Source organism: Corvus kubaryi, unplaced genomic scaffold (assembly GCF_017639235.1).
Source record: "Corvus kubaryi isolate FWS band 111438036 unplaced genomic scaffold, C.kubaryi_AGA036_p1.0 37394, whole genome shotgun sequence".
NCBI lineage: Eukaryota > Metazoa > Chordata > Aves > Passeriformes > Corvidae > Corvus > Corvus kubaryi.
The window spans coordinates 1,761,072-1,787,219 of record NW_024581133.1 but is presented as its reverse complement, the minus strand read 5'-3'; positions in this window follow the sequence as shown (position 1 = coordinate 1,787,219).

Sequence of the window (26,148 nt, the reverse complement as noted above, 5' to 3'; positions counted from 1 at the left end):
TACCGTGAAGCACACACACTCCCTCCATTGTTCTCAGCTGATAGAGGTAGATTTGGATGATTGCTTTTTTCCTGTTGCCTCTTAACACTGCAAATCAAACTGCAATCAGAATAATGAGGTGTCAGTGGTTGAAACCATAGCTGGTACTACATATTGTCAAAGATTGTTCACACTAATCAACTAATAATGACATTGCTTCCTCCACCACGCTAAATAAAATTCCCCTGGTTTTGCAACACAATTACTACTAATAACCATAGAAACCTTAGTGTGTTTAAGGAGACTGTTTCATAGATTATCTGGAGACTTATTTTAAAATGAACTGGGAAGACAGATCATCCAGGTGGAGCTTATTCTTTAGTAATTAAGTAGACATAGTTCCTGTGGGTGTATAGCATTTTCCAGTAGAATGAAGTATTTTTCTGCTAATGATGCACATGAATTAAAACGGTAGTTATTATGCTGATGAAGAATGTGTTAAATACTTAAACATTTTAATAAATATGTTACAGTAATAGCCATTTTTTAGTCTCAGAAAGAAAACCATAGGAAATGATGCTCAGTAAACAATTTTTTAAAAAGATGTACTATTAAAGAAGGGACGATGAATACATATTTACTTTAAAACAAAAATGCATTGACTCCTCAAGAGAGAGATATCTCTCTGATTGTCAAGTTTCTTAAAAACTATGGTGGCACAAATGCTGGAAATACTTTGTGCTCTCTAAGTCAGTAACTAAGCCACTTTGAAGGCTTAAGAAATTATTTGCTTATTGAGCTAAATTTCATTCAGATGCAGCAACATTTTTAAACAGAGATGACAAGTGAGAAGACATAATTGTTGCGACACAAATGTTGGATGACTTCGTCTCAAAAACATTGATCAGAGGGTAAAAGAAAAGAGAGCAAGATCTGAAAGAGCAAGTTGAAGTCTCAAGGTTAAATAGAAATACCCAACAATAAAAACATAGGAAAAGGGGAAAATTCAACTCTTAGTTACAGCCAAAAAAAAGAAATCCCAGTGATGTGACTGGCAGCTTTATTCCTGAGTTTATAAATGCAGGATACCTAGGGGCACAATTTTATCACCTTGTCAAGTATATTAGAACCACTGTTACCACAGGATTTCTTTAAAAAGACTGAGAGCAACAGCAAAGAACAGAGCATATCCCAGCAGCAGCCTGACTCATTACACTAAAACTGCATCATGAAGAAGGCAGATTTGAGAGGAGATTGATTAATACTTCAAAAGAAATAAGAGCCATACTAAAAGGAAACACTGGCCCAGATTCTTCAATCCAAAGATATCTGAGAAGTCCCTTACAACAATAGAGCATCATCATTGTACAAGATGCTTTCAAAATGCAACCCAGAATGCAATTTATTTTTCATTAAAAGCCCACAAAAACCCAAACAAAATTAATGTATTTTGTGTATCTACATTTCTTTCCTGATATGGATGAGGGGAAACTGAGATTGCAGATTCAGATTGCATTACATAGCAACCTGGGCATTTGTGGAGAAAAACTCTGAAGCACCTGATTAAGCCTATTTCTTTTTGGCAAAACAAATAAAATTGTGCTTAACTTGAAATATTTTGCTGAATATGGTATTTTGCTGCATCAGGGCTTTCCCAAATGCAAACTTTTTAACAGCAACTGCAGGCCTCCAGAATTTTGCAGGCTTATCTGAACTGAAACCAAACTGAAAGCCTTCCAAGTTTTGCCCATTTCCTAATGCTTTGTAAGTTGTGCCAGTGACTCCTGGGATCCAGATTTGGAATGCATTTTGAATATTTTAAATCACAAATTTCCCCTTAAAGAAAACAGATGTATGCACATATTCACTTGAGTTCTTTATAATTTGAAACAGTATCATTTTAAACCAATCTTATTAGATACAGATGAACAAGTTTGTTTTTATCCTGGCAAACTGCTGTTTCTATTATTCTTCTAGAAATCTTTTGCATAGCATTTTTTTTCTTGATGTGAGTAATTACTCTTACTCTGCCATCTTGAGACAGACCCAGAAAACAGGCCCATTACTGCATCTAAATGAACCTTTTAAATATAAGGCACACACTGTAAACAATAGACTCCTGAAGGCTGGCATTCATTTGCATGTTTTCTTTTAGATGTGACTACAGGTATCTAATTCCATTATCCTCAGTATTTCACAGAATTGCCTCTTTTTTTTTCTTTACTCACTGCCTCCATGACCAAGCTTGGGATGAATAATCTTCATGAAATGTCATATGGCTTGAGGTGCTTTGCACAGCATCAAAACAGGCCATTTGAACAGTAATTTATTCCCACATCTGGAGGACTGCTTGGAAGCACTTGCAGATGCTGACGTATTCGCCTTGCATTATCAGGAACTGAGTAAAACATTGGACCAGAACCGATGATCACCACCAATGCACAGATGAATGCCTATAGCAAACTAAGCCTTCAAATTATCAGCTTGCAGAGCAGTTCTTCTTGTTCATTTTCTTCAGTGTCTGTCTGCAGTTAACATCTGTTTCCAGTTACGGCACTACCAAAGGCTTCTCCTTTGACTGTTATTAACACACAAGCTCGTGGTGCACTGGGGTGTACTTCTGTGCAATAGCTGGAAAGGGAAATCTGACAGGGCTGTCACAGGAAAAGCAGTTTCAGTTGCATCTGCCTATTTACCCAGTTGAATTTACCTTCTCACAGCTTCAGTCTGGTGAACTGAAAGCACAGGCACTTTTGTAGAAAACTTTGAGAATAGGAACATCCCACAAAAAGAAAAAAAATTATCCTGAGAAAAATATCCCCTCCCCAATGTTGAGAGAACTTCAGTATGGAATTAAGAGTTTGGGTATTTGGACTAATAATTCCCAAGGATGTCAACAGTTTCCAAATGCCTAGAGGCTTCTAAAAACCTGTGTCCCAGTACAGTCTGAACATCACTGGTTTACATGTTGTCTTTCTTTTGATATCTAACCACTAGGATCTGTTTTCAGGTGTTTTATTATCCACCTTCCCTAAAATGCCTGTCATCATGCTGGGATCTTAACACAGCGGCAAGAGCCAACTCTTTTCATGTCCAATGACTGACTAACGCAACTAAGGATTTATCCCAACAGAGACAGGATAACAACAGTGGAACAGATAAAGCTCTACTCAGCACCCAGGAACTACGTGCTTCTTTCAGATGCACTGCAAGTAATGCACCACTGATCTGCTGGAAGGGAATGTGACTGAAGAGAAAATGGAGAAGGGATATTCTGCTCTCGTGTGATGTGTTCACAACCACACAGCTGCCTGCACCATTCCCAGAACTGCTACATGTGCCCTTGGGATTCTGACTCCCTTCCTACCCGTTACAGCAGCATTTGGTATATCCCTCTTTACAACCTATCTACACAACAGCAAACATCTCGGAGATACCAACTGACACAAAGAAAGCTGAGCACATGAAGCCCATGCCATTTTTTCCCCTAATCTTTTACCCTTTTTCTTATATTGATTCAGTAAGTTGTCAGTGACACCAATAATGCAGGTTTATCAACCATATCGGCTGAATGACTCTGCCTTGTTCTCTGGTTTCCAACATCATGGCAATGCTTGAAAAAATGAATTCTAATGAGGTATCACAATGACAGGAAATTAACGGCAGCCTACACAGAGTTAGAAAGTGGAGAACCATGACAAACTGCACGCCCAAACATTTAGAATAAAACAAGTGAACCAGGAGTTTTATTTTCATTCCCGAGAGAGCACATTAGCTGGACAGTGGATGACAATGGGAAGGAAAGTGAAATTAAGTGCACATCTACGTCCATGGCTGCATTTTGAGATCATTTTGATGAAAGCACTGCACAGACTTGTATTTTTGTAACAAAACTGGCAGAAAACCAAAGGACAGAGACTAATTCTGGGCAGTAGTAGTAGAGTTAACAATGCGCAAACAAGGCATCTGAGCGGAAGAAGATGCTATTTCCACACGAGGGAATAAAGAGGATGAGAAGAATGGGAAGTGGAAATAGGGTGGCATTAAACAGAATCTATGTAATTAAAAATGCTAATAGCCTCTTGGAGGCTGTTTCCAAAACAAGCTATTTCCTTTAGACAATCAAAACATCATCAAGTTAACTATGTGCAGAGTCTGATTTCTCCTTATTGCAGACAATGGACTAGAACGCTCCTGCCTCGGGGTATATGGTAGACAAGAAAAAGGAGTTTCTTGTTCCTCTCCAATTCTGGTATCACAGTCAATGATGAAGAATTTAGACTTTGACATCCTATCAAAAAAGACATCCCCAGGTTCTTCCTTATTCAGTTTTATCCCGTGACAATTTTAGCAGAGACCCAACTTTAACTTCCATAAATGAATCTGTCACTATTATGTACTGGGACCTGGCTCTGACCTCTCTTATACCAAAGTAAAACTGATGCCACATTTCACAGACTTAAGGTCAACATAAAATTTTGCTGCTGAATGGATCAGCTTTTATTTATTTCTTTTTAATCATCCCATTTTACTTTTTTTTTTTTTTTTGGTGTTTTTCCTCATGGCCCTGGAGAGATGTACAAGCGAATTTTAATTTCAAGTAGTCTTTCAGATCCATGAGTCTCTACCATGAATGTGACACTCTGTGCATGCACCAGCTGCAGCTTCAATAAAAAAAAACATGGTAGGATGGATCTTTCTATTAGATTAGATGTCGGTGAAAATGCCACATCAACAGCACTGTAACCTCAAGGACCTGCTCCAAATGAGATGATGTACTGAGAAGGTGCAGCATCATCTCTAAATCACATTGCTTCACTTGAATGGATGGCTATGGTGTCTGGAAGTAGAGACTGGAACTAGATGATTTTGAACTTTAGCATTAAATCAAAGGACTTGATTTATTTCAGTGATAGCTCTTAGGATCATTCTATTCAGTGAAGTGCTATGTGTGCTAGGAAAGAAAAAATTACAAAAAATAAATTTGGCTGCTACACAAATGCTGAACAAAAGTGCATTGCATTTTTGAATGATTTGGGTAAGCTGATACAAGCCCATTACACCCAACACAGGTCTGTGTTCCAACGAAAGCAGTAACTTTTCTATTTTGTCATCTATGAAAAAAAGTATAATTATTTTCACAATTTTATTCTTCTTCTCTCATCTGTACAACTCAGATCCTTGTCTCATTCTGCCTAAGGTTTTGCCCAGGCTACCACTTAAAACTCTCTGGGTTCCTCAGCCAGATGAAGAAATGCTTCCCTCAGACAAGCCTGGCTGCATTTTCTTTCCTCTTCAAGCTGTTTCCTTCTCAAACACTTTCCAGACCTGACTGTATGTAGTTCTCAAAAGACAACAAATTAAAAATTTCTATTTTTTTCCATTCCCAACAAAATCTGTATATTTTTGCTCCATTCTTTATGCTGCCTAGAAAAACAGAAGGACAATATGTAGCCTCTAATACCTCACTGTTATAATCAAAGCAAGATAATTGGATGAGCTTCTTTACATATCTGTTGCCATAACATCACTATGGATGGTCTGTTTTAAATACAGCTGCCTCTAAAATGTGATTAAAGGAAGTGCCTGGTCTGAGGAAAATAGACTAACATATTTAACTGTGAAAAGCCCCCATGTATTTTCATGAATGAACTTTAAAAAGTAATCATTCATCTCATCAAAGCAGAAAACAACAATAATGGCACTACAAGAACTCACGAGTCTTTGGGATGGAACTGTAAGAATATAAGCTGCCCTTTTAGTTAAACTCATGCAAACTTGCAGCCATTAGTTATGAAATAAACAGTACCGTTCCATTTCAGACACTTGTGCTTCACCAGGAGTATTTAAACATCCTCACTCAGATTGTTCTGTACATATATCATTCAAACTGACTGAGCTTTTGAACCACCAGAGAAGTTTTTATTGGGCAAACCTACCCTTGCCACACTTGCTCTCCTCCAGATTCGTGTACACCTTGATAAAACATTCTGAGGGGAAAATAAAGGCTAGTGACTCTTTTTGTAGATAAAGGGAGAAACATTTTGTGTAACATCGACATGAAATAGATTTATTTCAAAATTAGTTTCATGGGAAACCTGGATTTTGCCCTGATTCAAAATTCAGCATGGTTGGAGATTTCAAGAGCTCCAATGCAGCCTAGGAAATGTGTGCTTTTTTCATTCGAGTCATTTCTCCTTAGGCAATTAGCAGTCATTATGGAGACCATGAGAAACTTTGGGACCCCCATTTGTGCACAGAGAGCTACTGTAGCAGGAACTGTACAAACACAGGCCATGAGGAAATGTCTTGCCATGTCTACTTTGCAGAACAATCGTCTGCAATGTTTGTTCTGACTCTGAGGACAATACTTCACCTGGCACATTTGCTTTCAAGGACTGGGTGGTGTGGACTCAGAGCTGGTGTTACTCTGGGAGAGAACCACCAGGCAGCCCTGGCTCTGGAGTGCACAAACTAAAACTAAAATAGGTAATGAGCTTGCTCTAATAGAGCCATAATAAAATAATAAGCTCACCAAATACAGGATAAAACTGCTAGTAAGAAAGCTTTTAATCTTTGTTTGATCTTGTTGGCTCTGATTCAAATTAGGAGCAATTTCATGGATGTCAATGGAGTTACTCAGGTAGAAATCTGGATTGAGAGCACAATCTGACTTATCATTCAAGCATATTTAATAGAGATAGAGGGAAAATTGTCGAATGTTGTTCATAAAGTTCTTTTAATTGAATTAATACTGTAATTCACTTTGCTCAAAATGAAGAGTCTCTTCATGTTTTGATACTGAACTAAACCCCAGCTTGCTACCAGTGCTTATCTATCTTATTACAGAGAAAAAAATTGCAATTGACACTTCTGGCTGTAAAGATTCTCTCACAAACATAAGAATCTACAACTGGTGCCTGATGCACCCTCTGTTTGAGCAGTCCAAACAGCTGAAAATGTCCACATGCTGTGCAAGTAAAGACTGGTCACATAAACAGGAACTGACAGACTAAAGGGATTTTTAACTTCCAGAATCAAAGTCTTTACCATACTAGAGCTTTACTCCTGTGGCAAAATGTGTTTATAAGAATTCGGTTAAAGTCCCTTCCATTAGAAACCTATTAAAAGAAGCATAAAAATCACCTTTTGTACCCCTTTTCATCTCCTTTCACCTCCTTTATACTCTGTTGTCATTATACCAATGCAAATACAAACTCACTTAGCAGAACCTACAGAATAACCTGAGATTTAAAAGAGGAACTGGGGCCATTTTTTATCTGTCTGAATTTATCTTCTACTCCAAAGTTTAGGAAATGGGCCATGTATGACTTTTATATCTTCCTTGTCCTCAGCAGAACTTTGAACATAGTTAAATCATCTTGACTGTTTTTATGGGAAAAGGGGACCACAATACTTATTTTCAGAGATACTGACTCTATGGTATTAATGCCTTGAACACATGCCAGGAAATTGTGTTCTATAGAGTCTCAGTGGTGCTCAGGAGCGTAGATGGCTGCATATTTTAATGCCCATACATCACTCTGTTAGGCCCATAATCCTGGCATGAATAAGCTCTGTGAGGACATCTCATTAAAGATCAGTCCCTGCTCTCAAAGGTGGAATTCTGATTTTCATGTCTAGGGGTGGCTTGCTGTGGCATCTTTTCCTCCTCTGCAACGTATTTATTAATATTGACAGATGGTTGTTAAGACAAAGCGACTTCATTTGCTCTGCATGAGGAGATCAGGAAGCACTGCAGGGATCTCCGAAAGGGCGTTTGCTGATCTCCTTGGGCTGAAGCTCCCTCTGAAGTCAGACTGACCCTCAGAGAAAGAAGCACGTGAAGAGGCAGGAGCAGCTTACTCTGGGTAAATAAAACCGACCACAATGAAGACCCTGGACATGGACCCTCCTAAAGGATTGCTTGGGTAGTCTGTGCATATTCACAGATTGTGCAGTCTCTGATTGTAAAAAGCTATTGAATGAGCCTGAGATGGAAACCAACTCCTTCAATCCAAAGCCTAATTTCCCCAGATTTCAGGCTTTCTGTGAAGTTCTTTTAGCTGATATTCCAGCATCTACCCGAGGTTCCATAAACCAAGAGTCAAATGCACACAAAATGGTGAAAATCCTGGAAACTGTGTACCCCATCATGGACGCTCAGCTTTAAATATCCTTCCCGCATTTTCAGTAACGTAGTATCTCCTCTGGCCTGTTATTCTTTGCTCCCTGGAACCCGCCCAAACACACGATATTCATAGGCAAAGACCCTCTTATCCAAGTTAGCATGATAGTTGTGGGTACTGCACTTCCATGATCTTTCAGACTTTTCAGACAAACCCATAGTTTTTTGCCTTACCAGGGGAAAACTCAGGAAGAGTTGAACTGGAGGGATTCACAGTACTCTATGCCCTTTTGCATTCCTTGGTGACTGATGTAAGCTGCAAAGAAGCTTATCATTTACAATGTCATATTTGGGTTTCTAGTATATTTAGGTTTTACAGGTTTACTGTCACGTCGTCTATTGGGAGTTCCTTCTGTCAGTAAAAAGCAGTTTTCCCAGGGGAAAATAAATAAAAATAATACTATAAATGTATGTCCATGGAGTCAGTATGGTGTCACTGAAGTATTGTGTTGTAGAATTCCATGACGTCCCTTGCCTAAGTGACAAAATGCTGGTTGTCTTGTTGCAGGGAAAAAGAAGAAATATCATATTAGCTAAAATTATACTTTGAGCAAATGTGGATTTTGCATAATCCAAAACCACATTAAACAAGCAAAGATACTGAAGGGTAACTTCCATGTAATTCAGATGTGTTCTTGCATATTAATGCTCACTGAACTTTTGCACTGAACAAACTTATACAGCTTTTTCCCAGAAGACAAAACCTAAAAATGTCTGTGATATTCCAAAAAAACCAAGTCAAAACATCAGATGAAAATCCTGTGTCCCCAGTTCAAACACATCTCTCTTCAAGGTCCTGTTATTTTCCACAGAGAGATGATGAATTATGGGGAAAAAAAGTATCTTTTTACAAGATGTGAACTTGATTATTATTGAGTGCTTTTCAGCTACAGTTATGGAGTACTCATGTTTTGATCTCTGCCTTAGTTAAAATTCAGGCACACTAAATGAAAACCAAAAAACAACATTTGCAGTTGTCAACTAATAAATAAAAGATGTTTTTAGTGTAAAAGACTTTGTACATATTCCTTGAAAACATCTTCCAAAAGTTGCTAAGGGTCAGATTTTCCACCATGATATCCATATCCTTTGTAAAGTGACCCAAAAGGGAAAGCAGTTCTCAGATGCAGTTTTTCTAATGTATTTTGGGCTACTCCTCCCCCAGCTCACTCAGGGTGGCATCACTGAGGCAAATGGAATTTTTACATGAGCTTTGATTCAGTTACAGCAGTAACGAAACAATTTGGAGAAAATTGCAAATGGTATAGTAAAGTTAATGTCTGTAGTTGCTGAAGGAACTGCAAAGAACCTAAAAGGACTATTAGAAGACAGGACTAAATCAGAGGTTAACAGGGAGATTTAACAGAACTGGGAATAATTAAGATGTTTGGATTTTAACTTCTGTTTCTCCTCCTATTCTGTGAGACATGTCATCTGTAGCTGATGTTATACATCCCTCTAATTATGGCAGATGTTTATGAGTGATCCAGGTACTGCATGTTCTATGTAGATGACTAAGAGAAGCTGTTCAATTCCATATTGGTCACAGTTCATCAATTCTGTTTAACTTATGTTGCTTTTCCACAGAGTTACAGATGCGTAGAGGATGATGATTTTTTTTTTTTTGGACAGATTTTAAAAATGCTTTTAGCTACAAACAAAATCTGAGAAAATTTAAACAGATGTCAAAATAAATTTCCACTTAAATTCCCTATCCAAGCATGATTTGCATATAGCTTAATTTGAATAGCACCTGGGTTGCCGAGGAATATTTTTAGGTTTAAAGGAAAAAAACCCAACACAAATACAGATAACATATTAATGGAAAATCAGCCATATTCAAAGAGATTGTTTGCATTCTCTTCCAGAGGAGCAGAAAAGAGGGCACAGAGATGTGGTATCTTAGCAATTCAACCCAAGCAAATACTCGAAAAAAAGGCAAGTACAATTGGACCACATTAAGCTTGATCAATGCCAAAAAACTCGAGTTTGTTTCAGGAGACTTATGAATGGCATGTATCCCAGCAACTACAGAATGGGTCATAGAAAAAGCAGGTAGTGGTTGTCAGGAGACAGAGTTGTAGGATGAAAGTGGAAATGACTAGGAGGACAAAAGCTTATTCATTTACATGATACCGAAACTTATATCCAATTTCAGTGCAGTAGGAAGAAAGGATTAAGCCCTAAATCACCAGAATCTTTTTAATAACCATGCTGAACCAAGTAAGCTGGGCTCTGCTGGCAGGTCATAAATGAGGTGCTTTCTTGGTCTGTACTTTCTGCTGCTATGAGAGGAGCTGGGAGAAGTACAAAGAACGCTTTACAGCTCTTCTCTTGGGACGTATGATGCCCAGGGGTGACAAAGATACAAACTGTTCCTTACCCCTGACACAGAAGAGGAAATGCCCACCCCTGAACAATCATAAAATGGTCTAGCAGAGAGTATTCCAGCCACAATACATACAAGCCATGGAAGCAGGAGATGCAGATTGCTCTGTGTTACTGAAGTTCTGAGAACGTTTTCCAGCTTGACAGCTACTCTGAGCATTTGTTGTAGGAGCAGTGTGTTCCAGGGTGCTGGGGAGTGCTTTATGGCTACAGCAGGCTGGGACTCTGGTAATCTAGGAGTCTTCTGCAATATTACTTATGATTATAGGAAATTAGACTTGATGACTAGACTGAACTTTCCAACCCTATGTCTGGGAAGTCTGTGCTTTTCTTTTTCTGTTGTGCTGCCAAACAGGAAACTCAGCAAGTAAGAAGGATGGAGTGATTTGGCCCTGATGGATGAATACTGGCTGTTCTCTTATACAATGACAAGGAACAATATTTGAAGGATCTGTTACAGTCTGATCAATGGGTTTATCCAGGCTGTGCATGAACTATTATGTGTTTCATAAATTCCCAAGCAGCTTGGGGATACAAATGCTAGAACCAAACCTAATTTTAATGCAAATATTCATAGGCATAGTCAAATAATATCTGCATGCCAGTATGATATTTATTTCTATAAGTTTTTTCCCTGCATCAAAAAGAGGCCTCCACTTGTTGCCTAAATTCACAAGCAGTGGAAAGATGAGCATCAAAGCATCCTTCCTCCTCAAGGAACAACAGGAATTTTTCCTTGTAACAGACCGATCTATTCATGTACCACGTCTCCATATGGGAAACATATCACAGTATATTAAAAATATGTGTGGTGACCTTCGTACATGTTTAGGACTCATGAGCCATATTTAAGACTCAAAGCACATTTTGTTCATTACCTCCTTGCAAAAGACTAGAATTCCAACAAAACACAAGGATTATTCATGCCCATCATCAAGCTCAGAGACAGACAGCTTCACACTTGTATCCCAGCAATGGGGACCTCCTGTTGCAGGCCAGTTAGCATGCAGATTGCACGTAATTAATTTTAGCTTCAGTATCCCTAATTGAGATGTAGAACGATGTGCTATTGTATGGTGAAATAAAATGATCCCAAGAACTTTTTATCAGATGGAAATGGAACAAAAACTCATACTAGTTATTTAGGGAAAGCAAACACTTAACTGATTCTAAACACATGGAATATTTCTTCATTTCTCTTTACTTAAAAAATAGAATTATATGTTATTTTTATAAAAGGAAAGAAATTAGCTCACTGAGGACTTAATTATCCTTTCTTTTCCAATGGGAATCAATGCTACTGGCAGCTTGCAGGCCTGTTCTCTTGACAAATCAAGTTGTTGTCTGAGGCGTGAAGTGTTAAGATTATGATCGACTCAGCGTGACATTGTGATTCATGGCTACTATATTACAGAGGGAAAAAGGGGATTTATGCTTCATATCCACTTTGAATTCATAGTGAAACAAGTGAATCATTCTATTCAACCTCGGGAGCTCATGTTCTACACCTGGGGGTTGAGCAATATAACAGACTTAACATTTTAAGGAACAAGTGCAATGAAATATCACTGTGAAATATTCTCTCTTTCCCCTCATGCTATAAGTTTAAAGAATCACCTGGAGTAAAGACTTAATAAATACATTTCATTAAAAGAAGAAAGAAGAAGGATGGATATGAAAGGTGTGTGTTGGTCAACTGGAAAAAAGACATTTCCAGATAGATAAATCTAATTAAAGGAATAATTTTGCACGGTCTCTGTAAGGCCTAAATTCTAACTTGTAGGTCTAAATGAGGTACACCATCTTTCTTTTTTCCCCTCCAAAAAAGCCATTGATGAGAAAATTCTGTTGCACTGCCATGCTTAAGCAAAGGTATAACATTAAGTATGTTTGTTTTATTTCCTGTATTCTGAGATCAACATCTGGAAACAACCACAGACACAGCTGGGATCACTGTAGCTGCTATAATGAAGGAGGGCATCAGCACAATTCTCCAGAGAAACGTGGCAAAACGTGCATTTCACTGGACACCATTAATAGGGTCTGCAGGCTTCCTCCTGGAAGCACCACCCACCTCGCAATTCATGTGCGACAGTTTAACCGCGTGCAAAATCTGCAGTCACAGCATCAAAAGCTGGAGGAAAATCTAACCAATCCCTGTAGCACTCCATTTCAGTGAAGTTCAAGATCCCCTATTTTAAAAATATGGAATTCATGCTGCTTTTCCTATAGTGTTAGGAAATGCATGGCAAATTGAATTTCACCCTTGCAAAGACAGCTTGACTGCAAAAGCAGAACCAAAGTCCAACTGCAAAATGCCAGCACTGAATTCCTCTTTCAGCCTTATCTTTGTAATGAGTGCAATCAAGGCATGGAAAGTGGAACAAAGAAATTAAAGAAAACCAAGACTCCTGGTCCTTTTTGGGGAAAAATTATTCCTTCTTGTCTAATTAAACAGAAGTGTCTTTCCAGCTTTTATGCAAAACCCTCTTGGTTATTGTTTTTGCAAAGAGGGACCAATCATTTGAAGGACTTGGAGAAAGTCCAGCAAAGATAAGGCTGAAAAATGTCTTTCCATTTTAGAGGAAATGGTTTTCTATTGTTTATTTATGATTTTCAAGAGACAAGGGTTTGGTTTTTACTGACCTCATACTGTGCTCCAAGCTGGATTGGTGTTTTACTGGTGGCTGCTATCAAGAGATATTCCTCTACCCACAGGCAGCCCTGTGACTTCTGCTTCCAGGTTCACTATTGATGTACAATATAGAGGATACTGCCTCAGTTATGGTTTCCTACCGTGGCATTCCAATGAGATGGTCTCTGGCTCCTAACCTGGCCCAGGGGTGCTAGTTAGTTCTATACCTATCCATAAACACAAAATCATCTGCTCTTGTGAGAAGCAGATTTAATGATAAAATATCTTTCTACAGCACAAAATGTAAGATCTCATAGACTCTAGACAAAGAGGAACACCACAGGCTGGCTTGTTCATAAACCACCATAAATTTGCCAAAACCATTCAAGTATTGCTCTGCTGATGCCTGAACTTACAAAGCTACTTTGTAAAATCATCAGCACCTTTGTGGCACAATTGCTGTAAAATAGAATTACTGGGAAAATTTTTCCAATGACAACATCTCAAAACTATGTCAGAAAATGCATCAAGGCTAGAACTTCAGCTGATGTGCATCAGCTTAGACAGGCCATTGATTTTAAAGCAGCTGCAGAGATTGCTATCAATTTAGAATCCTCCTTTCCTATATCCAAGCTGTGGTCCTGTGAGAGAGTTGTAAGAGACTCCTGTGATGTCTCTGGCTAGCAGGTAAAGCTCAGTGTGAAATGCTCTTCAGCAAGGAGAATAAGATAGGAAAATTGCATAGATGCACGAGTTGCCAAATGGGAGTACAGAATAATATGTTTGTAACTGGTAAAGCTCTCTGCAGTAGTTAACCTCATAAACCAGCTGAGATCCTATTTCTCTGCCCAGTTACAGATACAGAAATTTAACAGCAACTCAGGTATTTCCTAAATTTCTAATGCTGATCAAAAAGAGAAAATATCATTTTGACTATCTTATATCATCTGAAGACTAATGTCTGATCCTAGAGAACTCCAGAAGAAAGGTGAATGGATACACACTCATCTCATTATCTACCTCTGAGTTAACAACCATAGTTAAAAAATGTAAGCTCAAAGCATCCACCTCTCTTTACACTGCACTTCTGGATGTGCTTGAATCCCAGTGCTGTCACTTCAGAATTGGAATCTCTGTGAACTTTCAGCTGGCTGCACTAACAGATAGACTGTTTATATTAGTCCTCTGGCATAATGAAGTGTATCTTCAGCTCTGTAAAATATCAGGTCAACTTGATTAACTGCTGCAGTCACTGCTGTGTTATTTTTAGAACAATTCCCAAAAGTTACAATCTGCAAAAGTCTTAATATTACTTTTTTTCTATTAAGTATATTATTGAGTAAAATTATGCATCTTACTATAGCAGCCAGTGACCTCAAATTGGATGGCTTCCTGAGGAGTTCTGTACACTACGTACCCAGAGACCGTCCCTATCCCACAGGACTTAAACCACATAAGCCAGGAAAGCCACCAAATACAGATATTTAGCCCTGTCTGCTGATATGAAACCAAGGCAAACAGAAATGAGACACTTCTGAAGGTCACAGGGTGCTCTGCAGGAGCAGCGCGATTTGAAACAACAACTTCTGGAGGCACATCTGTGGTGTGTAACAACAGCGAGCACAGGGGTTGGACCTACAGCTCTCGATGGACAGACGCAGGAGCGGTTCTGATGCCAGGTGAGCACACCCATCACATCCTGGTGCCCAGCTCCGGGGCACTCCAGTGCGTGTGATGCTCCTCAGTTCATGCTTTAAGGCCAGAAGCACGGCTCAGACAGCTGGCAGAGTCAGAGCTGGCCTCCTCAACTGCATCACGAGAGGAGCAGGGCTCTGGGCACAAACTAGATCGCTTACTCAGCTTACTTCTGCATTCCTTAAGAGAATGGGAGTTTTACCAACTTCCTGCAGTTCTGAGTTTAAGGCTTGTTTCATATAGGACAGTGGGTAGACTAAAACATTGCTAGGAGAAAATGCACTGCTGGAACTGGCAGGCTATATAGATCTAGAGCTCTGGTCCCAGCCACAAAAGAGTACACCATAATACACAAATAAATCATTAGATATTGCTATTAATTTCTCTATTTTGTCTTTTGCAGCAATAAATACATTAAGGAATTTTTGATAAATTTTCCAATTACATTTGTTCAGAAGCATTGGCAAAACAATCTGTGCTATTAATGAGATGTTTAGTGCAAATTAATCATTAAACCGGCCGGTCTACGCCCTGAAAAGAGATTTGTTTTGCAGGCTGCTTTTATTAGCACAGTCAGTCTTTGGAAATTATCATGTCTCTTGAAAAATCATCATTACTTTGATTTTAATTTGTCAGAAAGGGAGTAACCCAAAAAGTCCTCAACTGGACTATAGTCTGTCAACCTGCCCTTGCACATGCCAAGAGCACATGGAGAGGGATCTATAATTTCATACAAATGCCACAAAGTTCCATTGAACTCTGGGGTGTCCTACGATACTGAGGAAGGAAGTGGGAGAGACACTGGAGACAGGCATCCTATTGTAAGTGAAGGGAACTCTAAGGTCACTGGAAGTCTACTGGAAATGAGTTCTTCATGAAAAGCTCCTGATTTACCCAGGGAGTTACCCAGTTTTCTTTCCTACGTTCAGCATAACATGGGTGGGGTGGAGAATTTGCAGGGCGTTTTTTAACCTCAGTTAAATCAGCTGCAATAAAGAAGTCTGGTGCAGCAATGAATGCAGCGGAGGAGCAGCAACAGTCAGTACATTCTGCAAAGGGAGTTTACACATGCACAGGTTCCACCCAACAGTAGCACATGGATGAAGGCTGGGGTTCTATTAGGCAGCACAAACACACACTGTTGCTGCTTCCAGTACTGCACATATGGCAGTGTCTCCTAGCAGGAAGAGCAGTTCTTGCTTAACAGAAATACAGTTAATCTAAATATACAAACTGCAAGGCAATTATGAAATCAGAAGCAGCCATCAGATCCTCTTAGCATCACTGCATTGTCTGGAGCTAATTGCTGCATCCCACAATTATGTTGTTTCCCTAGACATTTGCCTATTTCTTGCAATGACTATTCATATGATTGCCTTACATTTAGTGCAGCATGGCTACAGTGCACAGACACGCTGTACTCGCATTCCTTTAGGATTTGACCCTTTCTTGGCTTTAGTTCATGCCTCTTGTTCTTGTGTTTGACATAAATTCAAATCATCTTGTAGCATCTATCTTTTCAAATCTCTTTGGAGTTCTATATACCTCTGAAAGGTCATCACTTTCTCTCTACTCATGCATTTTACCCTTAAAGTTTGAGAGCTTGGCTGTGGGTATGTTTTTTTTTTTAATGTAGGGAAGACTTATTTTGAAAAAGGCCCCTAATATTTAGTAACATTATGACTGCCATCCACTTTGTGTATTTTCCTGGTAGCCTTCAGCAAACTGACCTATAATTACTGCCTTTTACATGTTTCCTCTTAAGTTGCTTGAACTGTCAAGTCTCCTACTCAGCAAATACAGATATAATGACTTGAGTTCCTTTAAAAAAAAAAAGTTTGATTCCTTTTTAACAGCTATTGTGTTCAATGTGACAGCATGTTTATACTGGCCTTGTATTTAAGACAAAGTCCTAATAGAGATGGTGGATTTCAGCTGAGATAAAACCCTTCAGGAAGCTAAAATCCCCTTATCTCATCAGTCAGCTTGAGCACTACAGGGCAGATTTGCCCTCAGCAGCAAGTGTAACAGACCTTTGGCTATTCTTGTCATGGGCCTCTCACGAGCTGTCTTTTTCCCCCTCCTACGTTTAAAGAACTGATTGTATTTATTAAACATATGCTGCCATATAGCAGCTTTTTACTGGAATCCCCTGCAAGCTTTGTCTTTTGTTTTGTGTAGTTTGGAGAAAAGGAAGCTGAAGGGTGACCTCACTGTTCCCTGCAGCTTCCTGAGGAGCAGAAAGAGAGAAAGAGGTGCTGAGCTCTTCTCCCTGGTGTGAGAGGCCACGAAGGAATGGTTCAAAGCTGCATCAGGGGAAGTTTAGACATCAGGAACCAGTGCATTGCCAAGAGAGTGCTCAAACAGTGCAGCAGCTTCCTAGAGAGGTTATCCACTCCCCAGGCCTGTCAGTGTTCAAGAGGCGTTTGGACAACGCACTAAATAATGCACTTTAACTTTGGGTCAGCTGTGGAGTGGTCAGGCAGTTGGAGTAAATGATCACTCTAGGTCACTTGAATTATTCTAAGTATGATCCTGTATTAACGCATTTTAGACCATGAAAAGGCCTCTAGTTCTCCTGCTTTTGTACAAATACATTTCTCTGCAGATACAAGATCTAGTATTTAGGCGGCTACATCCACATATGTATATGTTGATTTTATATTAAGAGGTTAAAATATTTTCATGTGACCATACATTTTACTAAAAAACCTCTCTAAATTGTCAGAATTACATAATTTTGTAAAGTGCACCGTAAATTCAAGGCTATGATGCAAAAATATACGCTTGCTAAAATTCAGTGAGTCTTTAATAGAAATTTATGTCTGAATTCAGAGAAGAATGAAGTTATGGTAGTAATCCTTACAATGAAACAAGAATGAATGTGGGAGGGGGTAAACAATTATAGAAGCATTTTGACCCAAACTTTGATTCTTCAAGACACTAGAAGCTTTGACAGGACTATGCTGACTTATTGACTCAGCTTTGCACAGATACAAGGGACAGAAAGATCTGCATTGTGTGACACAATGGGCAACTTCAACTCCTTCAACACGTGGCTGAAATTACCATTTTGTAAACATTTTCATTGAGTCTAAGTACACAAAATTTTGTAGCAATTATTTTTGGCCAAGAGTAATAGCTCTGGGAATGACAGTCTCATCTCCAAAATTTGTGTGTAACATAAAAAAAGGAGAAAACAATCACCCTAGAAAATCTTAATGCGAACAGCCTAAGACATCCTCCTGTAAACCCTGTGAAAGTCATTTAGGCACTTCAGTACTGAGTTTAGTGCTCCTCATTCCCAGCTCTCAGCATAACAGATCTAGAACTGGACCAGACTCTGCTGTCCTCTACTGATTGCCAGACAGGGCAATGGCTTTCAGAGCCATTAATACACAGGCATGTGAAAAACAATACATCAGGAAGTCAGAGGGATGTCCATTGATCTTTTCCAGCTCTCCTCTCTCCCCCTTTCCAAATGTTCTAAGCAAGTTAGAAATGAATAAATAGCAGGTGTTTAGGTTTCATACAATTATAGATCACCTTCAGGTGTTCCATCTTTGGTGTTATTTAGGCTGTAGCAGAGTTTCCCAAGAGATCATCTTTATCTATATCCCTCTATCAGTACTTTCGTGTCTTGGCAGATGCTATAGGATTGCAATTCTCTAGATCAGGGTAAATATATGGGGAAAAACACCACAAGAATGGCTGACAACCAGTCCTTGGAGGACTCATGACTGTGCACAACAGAATATAGAGCAGCTTGTAATAAGAATGAAGACAATTTTACACCATCTGTAAAATCCTCAGGACAGAAAAGCCCTTAGCAATGGGGCTGTGATCTTCACAGGGGTCTCTGGACAGTGTTTTCATGATGATCATTAATCAATAGTGATGCTAATCCTAGCCACAGGGAAAAGGAAAAGGGGCAGAAGAGAATCAATTCCTCACTCAGTGAAGTCTGGTTGAGACTGTGCAACACTGATAGAGTCTTCTCTGATTAGCATAAGGTCACATTGTCTCTTATGGCATCCACCTCCATGAAAATATTACAATGGGATTTTATTGTCTTCCCTTTCCAGCAGAGAGAGCCCGTGATGAACGGTGTATGGGACTCTCAGTGTGTGTTACTCAGTTCCTGAAGGAACAATATTTTGCATTCTGCATTTGCTCAGGAAACACTTTCTGATCTCTCTCTCCTGTGCTGCAAAGCCCCTGCTGGAGAGAGCAGATTGCTGTGCCATCCCCACTGCACAGGCCGCTCGTAGCCATACTGGTCCTCACCGGGAGCATACGGCAGCATTTGTCAAATGGCACAAAACCTCACAGTCTTAAGGATTAACATTAAACACCTTCCACATGAGAGAGAGTCCTTGTAGATTTTAGCTGCCTCCTGCATGATTTGCTGGAGTCGGCTGTGCTGTAAGCGTCTTTAGTGACTACAGATAGTAGATATTCATGTGGTTAAAACCAATATCTCTCTCCACAAGCCTAGCTTAATTAGGTTTGCTGCAATTTTCTATGATAATTTAGTTCTGCCTTTGCCTTTTGGCTGGCAGATTGTCCCTGGAAACCTCTTACAGAAATTCCCATTGACTGCAATGATTCTCAGTTAGAGCAAAACTGATCACTGCTGCCTTCCCTGCTGTTGAACTCAATCAACAAGCCATACATAACTCTCTACAAATAAAAAAAATATCAGTAAGGTCAAAAAATCTGAACACTGGCTGTTTGACACCAGAGAGATAATGATAATGTAACTAGTTCTGCCAGGACTTGCATCAGAGCATAACAGATGAATCCGTCTCCATCCACTGAGTCACCTTGCCAACTTTTTTTCAATTAAATTCTTCTTATAAATCAACAGTGAAAGATTACTTTTCAGCTAGAAGGTATTCAGTCAAACAGCAATATACTATCAGCAGCCGTGAGGCAAAAATATAAGGAAAACGAGAAAACTATCACTTTTTTTTTTCCCCTTGCTCACCAGATATGAAACTTCTACTCTCTAAGTCCCAAGACTAAGTTCATTACTATGCTTCCATTTTAGTGATGGTTGTTCCTCCCTGCCCTTCCTACTTCACGATGATCACTGCTCTACAGGAGATTGAAACACACGTGTCTCTTCAATTTTAATTTACCTGTGTTTGTGAAATTACATGATTTCTCCCCTCTGCTTTTCAGATTGGTCTCAAATGCATACCTTATAAAGAACCCTCTTATTATATACCAGAAACCTAAATGCTCTAAACCCAGGGCTCCAACATCAATCTAAAGGGCTGAGTTTTGGTTCAGCCAGCGTCCTTCCCATTTACAAGGACTGCTGTGGTTGAACTACTCTTCCTTATATGTAATTCCCACTTACCTGGAACTCCAGGAGGATTTAACCTGGATGAAACTCCTTGTGACACTACCAGGTTGCTCATGTGCAATGTACAGCCCTGCACTCACCGTTGTGCTGCTGTTCAGCTCGGGGTTCCAGCTTGGTCAAGATGTTTGCCCATGCTTGAAGTGCAGACTGTCCAATACAACAAGTAAGCATTGGTACTGGCATTCCCAGTGTGCCAGGGGATTCGTATCCCACATGCTCTCACATTCCCTTGCCCTGCAGTTCCCCTCTGTGCTGTCCACAGCGTCTCCCCTGCCAAGGCTTGTCCTGGCAGTGCAGGTGGCCGGGCGGTGGCGGCTGACGCTGCCCAGCACCACCCAGACACCTTTGGAAGGAGCTTCCATTTGCCTGTCCCTCTTCTATTCTGCTGTTGATTTTCAGGAGCTGCAGAAGAACCTAATGGCCTTTGGGATTTTGGCTCTTCTTCCAGCGTTGGTTGAAACTGATCAGCAAATTCAGAAGTTATCAGGCACAGATGAGCGGCTTGCACACAAAACTCTCATTTCTCTCCAGACTACACAGTGCCTCAAGCCAGATCTTGCTCTAACAATTTATGCACACCCTTGCTGTTTGGCTGCTGCAGCTCACTTTAACCTGTCTCCTGTGCATGTGCTTCATCAACATGCATTTACCTCAACTCACTGAATACCACCATTCTCCTCTAGTTTGTAGGAAGAGATTATATAGCTCATCTTACTAAAGCAGAGTTCTCTGGCACAAAGGAAATGACACCTCTATTTTCAAGTGAATGCATAGTTTTGGTATCAAAACAATGACAGAAGAAAAATAATTACTTTATATAATCACAGATTTGTATTGCCTTAGCATATATATGTGGAAAATAGTGAGATGTCACAGATCAGTAAATCCCCTGAATAGAGAGAGCCAAATACAACTTAGAGAGCAGCAAATGCCCAATAATGGTATGGAAAATGCAGCTGTTGAAGAGACTTTTTATATTACATTTGAGCATCTTAAGCTGCATAATGTCAAAGAGATAAAAGTGTGTTAATTATTTTTTCACTCAGCCTACCCAAATTCTATATAACATTCTAATAACAATGGCCAGGACCATGGACTAAATTGCACATTTTCTTCATTTAACTGTTACCTGATGAATAGGAGTGTTATAGGGTTTATTCCTCTTAATGACAAAGTTAATCTTCTATGTAACTGTTGATGATGATGAGTACTTGTGCTATTCAAGGTAAAAATGAAATTTTCTGTGTGCTCAACTTCAAAGGATTTTATCTGACTAAAAGAAAGAGAAAACAACATAAAGGAGGAGACAGGAACATGAACTATGGATTGAAAAGGAGGATAAACTCTGATTATTTCAATGTTTTGTACAATCCAAAGTTGTTAGAAAAACATAAAGCGTTTCTTATATTAAATGACTGACTTGAGAGGAAAATGAAAATGCACACGTTTCCTAACGTGCAGATGGACGAGTGCGAAGCTTTCAGTAATGATAGCTCATGGAAATAAAAATATCACTAATCCAGATGTCAAGCCAAGCCTGCTGAATTGCCATTGTTAGGCGCCTATAATACTACAGGATTTATTTTTCATTTGAAGAAATACTGTTTTCTGTCCACAGCCAGATCTGTTCAGAGGGATAGCATATTACACAAAGTGCTATGATTCATACCTCCTCCCACCCCAGCCTCGCTCTTCTCTGTGGGTAATGTCCCTGAAAAATGATTTATCTTTAGCCAGGAACAACAGTGCCACAGAAAGTGTCTGAGGAACTTCCTGCCTGAGGAAAGTGCATGCAAGGCAGTAAAACAACACAAATCTGTACAGGTACCTGTCTGAGGACATCACCACTTAAGGATACAGAAAATGTTAACACAGGGAGAAGAAATACAACAAACAAACAAATAAATAAATAAATGAGGTACCTGTTTTCTTTCTGCCCCCTGACAAAATAAATAATAAACCCTCCTTAGACATCTTTGACCCACAAGCTCTGACACCTTGGAAAAAGGAAGGGGAGCATAGAGAGAGGAAAAAAACCCCAACAAACTGAAACTCAGAAACATGCTTGCTAAGTAGGGTTTTATAAAATATTGCAGCTCTCAGTCTTAAAATGTCTAGAATGAAAAGCTGCTGCAAGGACACAATAAAAATAAAGCTGATAATGTGCTCCCCTAGCAAGAAGGAGAACATGCTGCTCCCCAGTACCCAGAAGGCAGTATTTCATTGAGAATAAAAGCAACTCACACAGTAAGATGCATCCCCAGCTTCCAGATTTGATTTAGAGATCTCAGAAAACTTTCAGACAGACATGGCTTAGCATGAAATTAGCACATGGAAAATGCCTCTCTTGAAACAGTGCCCTGTTACATGATTTACCTTCTCACCCAGGAGGACTCCTGTCTGATCCCCCTGCCCTGCAGTGCCCCGTTCAGCCACGCTATTAACAGAGCACAGCAATCAATCCTGCCTCACTACAGGTGACACTCAGTGAGCATCAGAAACAAGGCACTGTTACATGGATATAAATCCATATTCCAGGTCACTGTCTTTCCTTGCATACAGTACTCTAACAACCTCAAAGAGCCCAATGACCCAGTAAAATTCTCCATCAGACACCAGGATTTTGAAATTTATATGAATGTATTTATATGGAATAAAATCCACAAAACCTGTAATTAAATTCAAGAGTGATGCACATACATAAACCTGCACATTCCAGCATTAAGAAGACAGTATGGGACTCACTTATTAACTGCATATTTCTCATGAAACTTGAAATCGATTAGCAGATACTGTGACCAAGCTTCAGGGTCAACATAATATTGTGATTAATTGGCCAATGATTCTTCAGCATTATGAGGCCCCATTTTGCTTCTCCCATACCCACATTAATTAAAAACCAGTGATCTCCTGTCTAATGTTCCAGTTAACATGCAGGGATCACTACAGAGAAACAACCCCACATGACATTTCAGCCCCTGCCTACTTAGGTAGGGAAGAATATTGGACACAAAAAGAATATGGAAAGCTCCTAGGATCCATCTTTGCTCTCACTTGCACCAAGGACTGGGGCTGTCAGAGGTTTTCTTACAAGAAGGCAAGAATCTGGTGTGGGAAATAAGAGTATTGCTCCCATTTTACCACCTTCCCCCAGAGGTTCTTCCTGAATTATCAGGAGTAATGAGGATTTGAGCTTTGCTGTGCTTACAGATAGTATTTTTATTTTCAAAAAGAAGATGCAACTAAAAGTGTATAAAATGCCAATAAAGTAAAACTAACCAGTAACCCTTTCCAAGGAATTTTAAAACAAGCAGCAAAATTAAAAATTGCAAACATGCTCATCACAGCGTGCTCACACCTCAGTACAAGACAGTATTCCTTGCACAGCACTTTTTGGTGGTTTATGAGAATTTTCTACTATCTGAAGTTCTTTAAAGTTAAATTGCACTTCAAAGTTTCATTTACACACTGTAAAAATGATATAGTTTTCAACAGGGAATGAATTATTCATTAAAGAAGATAATGGTGCTAAACTCGTCCAAGGAGCTATAACATTAGCATAAAGAATGCCTTATGTCACATTAATTTTAAAAACAGAAAACATACAACGCAAAAGATATCGAACCATGGATTTGTTTTTTGGTTACATTAAACAAAAAGCAATTATTCTTACAGCAACCTTTTCATAGCATTTTAATCATACTGGTAGGTATTTTACAAGCCATTTATTCTTAATTATTAATTGCATCAGGGTAGGCTGGGTAGAACATGCCTCTATTCTGATTTTATTATCTTTGCTTTTGCTTTTATGCAAAGATGCAAAACAGAATTGCTTAAAAAGGAAAAAAAAATTTTTGTTGTTTTCATTTTCATCTCAGTGATACAGAAAACGTGGCATAAGAATATACAAAACCTCTTTTTTTAAAAAAATAAGACCTTCTACGGAAAAAAAATGCCCACCTACACATAAAAATTCACCCCTCAAAAAAAGGAAAAAAAATACTTTCTCCAAAAATAGTCATCTATAATAAAACAAACAAACCAGACCCCCCAAGCTCCTCCACATCTATATATATGTATATATTTATCAGTAAGGAATAACTTTGAGGAATTAAATCAGTATCTAAAACAGATCCTCTTAAATTCAATTGCCAGCTGATTTTATTTACTGACAGAACAGTCCAATTCCTTAGCTCCTTCTTGACATAATTTCTGTAAAATAGAATCACTGCTACTTCCTAGTGATATTTTTAGTTTGTTAAAACTAGTTATCTTAAATGCTTCAGGTAAATAAACTCCAGGATTAAAATAACCATTTTCTCCTATACCATCTGTCTTCTCATTCCTGCTGTTGTGCAAAGTAGCTGCTTCATCAGTTTGCTAATAGAGTTTAATGAACAGCTCTTCCCCTATTTTGGAAGTAAGACTGGTTTTACAGGCCTTTTGCCTATTTCTTATAACTTGTTTTAGAATTCATTAGGGTCAAACCAAAGGCAGGTTTTCCAGTCGGGCAAAGAAACTCTTGCACTAGAAAGACAGAAGGCAATGGCTGTGGCAGTCAGAGAATTCTGATGGATTTTCCTTAAATTTTTAAATTTTTTTTTTTCCACTTATTTATTTTATTTGCATTATGTACCACTTAGACTTACTCTGCCTTTACCAATCAATCTACTCAGAACTAGGAAAAACTCAGAGGATTCAGAGTTTGCAAAGCCGATTAGAAAAATTCAAGAGACCCCTGTAAAATACTGGCTTTATACTACAGACTGAGGGATGTGGATGGCATCCTAAAGGCAGGTTTTTGTTATTCCAATGCTTGATTGACTCTTGCAGTCTGACAGGAATGAATGTTTGCTCCCAAAACCTTCTCGAGGGAAGGTCTAGCAGCACTCGCCCCTGTCGCAGTGCGAGGTGACGGGACACGCCGAGCTCCCTTCTAGCCTGAGTTCCTAAAGGCTGCCTCACCCTGTAAATCCTTCACAGAGGGTTGAGAGGTTATTCCTTCATTCCTGGTCTCTGATTGGAATGTTTATATAGTTGCTCCCTTGAGTTATTTTGTAAGTCACAGAGTACAGGACAATAAAAGCCAGTACCTTCCAGCTATGAAGAACAACTGGTGCCATGGAAGAACATCTTTTGTGCTCACCATGGCACAATCCCAGGGCCCATGGAAGTGACACCGTGAATGAAAACAGGATTAAGAGAGTTGTCTTGCTTCCTTCTATTGACTGGAACTTGTGGGCAAAGTTCATTCCTTGCCACAAACCATTCTATAAAACTGCTTATTTATTTTAGGCATATTCCAGATGCTGCAGCTCTAAGAGCAACCTCAAAACCATGGAATGCGTGTAAACTCACTCAGCTTTTTTCTTCATAGTCTGCTTGAAATGATAGCTCTGGGAAGCAGAAAATAGTCTGTTTTTCTAAAATATTTGTTAACAGAAACCCTGAGGTCCCCATCCCTACACTGTTAACTGTTCCAGTGCTGATGGTATTAGGAACACCTGTGGCCTGTGTGCTTGCTCACAGTCTCATGACAATTCAGCATCCCCTCAGATGCCACCACCCCCCCTCACTGATCTCTCCTCAGCAGTTTTTGTAACAGAAAAACTCTTTGCAAATACCCAAAACACATCGGAATCAAAAATGGAGAAGGATAAACCCAATTTTATTCAGCAGCTCACAGAAGAGCCCAGCAGCCACTGCACCAAGTGCAGGAAACTCTTGCCCATTTAATCAAGAACCTCGCGCATTTACAGAAATCTGCTACACACCTGCGAAGAGTGCATCAAAACAACAACATCTGTCTGCTGTGTCTTGGGCAGGAGAGACCCTCCCCACGACAAGTAATGAATGTTCCTGGAGCTCCAGATGAACCCCAGGTGTTTC